Source organism: Alligator sinensis, unplaced genomic scaffold, assembly GCF_000455745.1.
Source record: "Alligator sinensis unplaced genomic scaffold, ASM45574v1 scaffold557_1, whole genome shotgun sequence".
Classification (NCBI taxonomy): Eukaryota; Metazoa; Chordata; order Crocodylia; family Alligatoridae; genus Alligator; species Alligator sinensis.
This window is the reverse complement of record NW_005842349.1, coordinates 701,545-703,823: the sequence shown is the minus strand read 5'-3', so window position 1 is coordinate 703,823 and position 2,279 is coordinate 701,545. Positions and strand designations below refer to the sequence as shown.

The 2,279-nt window shown below is 45.5% G+C and overlaps 1 protein-coding gene across 1 annotated transcript in view; it reads left to right on the top strand.

Annotated features, from left to right (window-relative positions):
• Positions 1 to 2,279, top strand: part of LOC102373744 (lipase member M-like) — a 28,369-nt gene that overhangs the window by 7,982 nt on the left and 18,108 nt on the right. The gene's annotated exons all lie outside the window — the stretch shown is intronic.

Genomic DNA, 2,279 nt, shown 5'->3' with positions numbered 1-2,279 from the left:
AAAGAGGACATGAGAACAATTGCATATTCTAGCATAGACTAATTGTGTGCACAGTTCAAGGATGTCAGAAGATACAATAGCAATAAATAATAGTAACCAAGCTTGTATTCTGCCTAGCCATTATAAGATGTCTGTTTTCTTTCATGATTGTGACACAGGAGTATTATTTCTGGTGAGATCTGGTTAGGGAAATATTAGGTGTATATGCATTTCTGTCAGGTAAAACTTTAACTGTTGGTTAAAAAACAAATCAGAGTTTAATATTTGGTAATCTGAAGACTCCTAGGATTGCCTCTTAATTTCTGATAGGACACAAGATTCTCACACTTTCAGTCAAGTCAAAACATAAAAGTAAGATAGCTAGCTTTTAGATTATTAAGTTTCCATAGGTGTTATTTGGGGTAAGGAATAAACAAGTACACCTTCATTTTCACAATGAGTAATTATTAAAGATGGTTTGGTGAAGGTGTATTGAAAATAACTGAGTTATCTGGGTTTGGAAGAGCAGAACTGCATTGTTGACATAAAGCAGAAACATAAGAATTTTATCCTTTCAGTTCAAGGGAAAAGAAGCATTCCTCTTTTAGTGTCTACACTGCATTAACAATAATGCAAAATATCAAGTAGAAGAGGGACTACATCACCATCTGATCACTTTGGAAACTGAAAACATCAGTGTAGTCTTATGGTGCAGACACAAGTGCAGGTCCCTGCTGTAACTGAGAATACTTTGCAGGAAGCGTTCTAAGTTGAAAGGATCCCCTGGACCAAACAGAAGTTCACTGTTGGTTCTGGGGGGTGGGTGGGAATCTAGCTGCTGGCTGTGAGTCAGCAACTGGTTTCCCCTAGCAATGGCTCCTCCTCTCTGAAAGGCTACAGTATTTTCAGAATGGGAGGGGGGGAAAGGGAGCAGAGGGAGCTTGTTCAAGGGTTCTCCAGCCAGTCTTGGATTTAAGAAGGTGAATTGGAGCCCCCCACCTTGGGAGGGGGGGCTCCAATGCCTCCATCCCACCCTCCAGCAGGGGCTGAAACCCCCCCAGACTGAACTCCCCCTGCTCCCTTTCCTCCCTCCCATTCTGAAAACAGTGACAGTCTGGGAGGCAGCACAGACAGAACTTACAGAAGACGCTCTGTTTTGAAATGTCATCATCTGTTCCCCTCATGCAATGAGGGTTCAGATTATCACCTGAACGGCCATTTTTGAACTGTCTGCAGCTGTGCACTTGTGTTCGGTCATGGCTATAGACTGCTTTCTGTGGCCAGATTGATCAAAAACTGTCACTTCTGTCTGCACCCGTAGTCTTCATTTTTGCTATTTCTTATCATGGCTGAAGTTGTGTTGTTCTTCTTGTCACAACCCAAAGGTGTGATTTTTGTTTTTGTGTGTGCTTTGGCACCACTGAATTATTTTCCCGCCGTTTTGAAGCTTTCTTTGCAGGGTGCATTTCTTCTTTGCAGCATCATTTCTTCTTGGCAGCATAGAAATGCACGTTGCAAGGATTCCCCGCCATTTGTATTAAAATTCGAGCCCCATTATTGGCTAGTGTTAAAATATTCCCACGTGGCGGCTAGCGATTGGCTTGCTTTGGAGAACTCCGAGGAGAACCCCGCAAGGGAGGACTCCACGAACATCAGGAGAACTTTGAGCCCACTGCAGAGTTAACCTGCGGCTGCTGATCGATAGACTGATCACCTATCGATTCTTCTCCCCGTCACCGAGCGCAATCTTCGACGTATCCCTCTTCCCTGCATGCAAAAAGGACCCACGGAGCCTCGACAACTCCGTGTGAGTGAGTCAGATTTTGTCCGAGTCCCTAAACTGGGGATTTAAGCGGAGCTTTGCCTGGGAAACTGTCCAGCCTGTCACAACCCAGTGATTTTTTGGTGCCTCGGCACTATGGAATTTCCTGGCCACATGAGAGCTGTTTTGCATGGCAGAGTGTTCTACTGCAATTAAGAGCCTGCGTGCAGGAGAGTTCCCGCCAATTTGCAGTTTCCTTTGCAGGATGCATTTCTTCTTTGCAGCACAGAAATGCACGGTGCAAAGAGTTCCCGCTATTCGGATGCAAATTTGTGCCCCGCTATTGGCCAGTGCTAAATTATTCACACGTGGCGGCTAGTAATTGGCTCGCTGGCCGTTTAAAATTCCGCGCGACTTCCGCCCAAGTCGAAGAGCTTTGAGCACGCTGCAGAGTGCCTCTGAAGTTATCTGACTTGCGGCTGCCGATCGATAGACTGATCACCTATCGATCTTTCTTCCCGTCACCGAGCGCAACCCC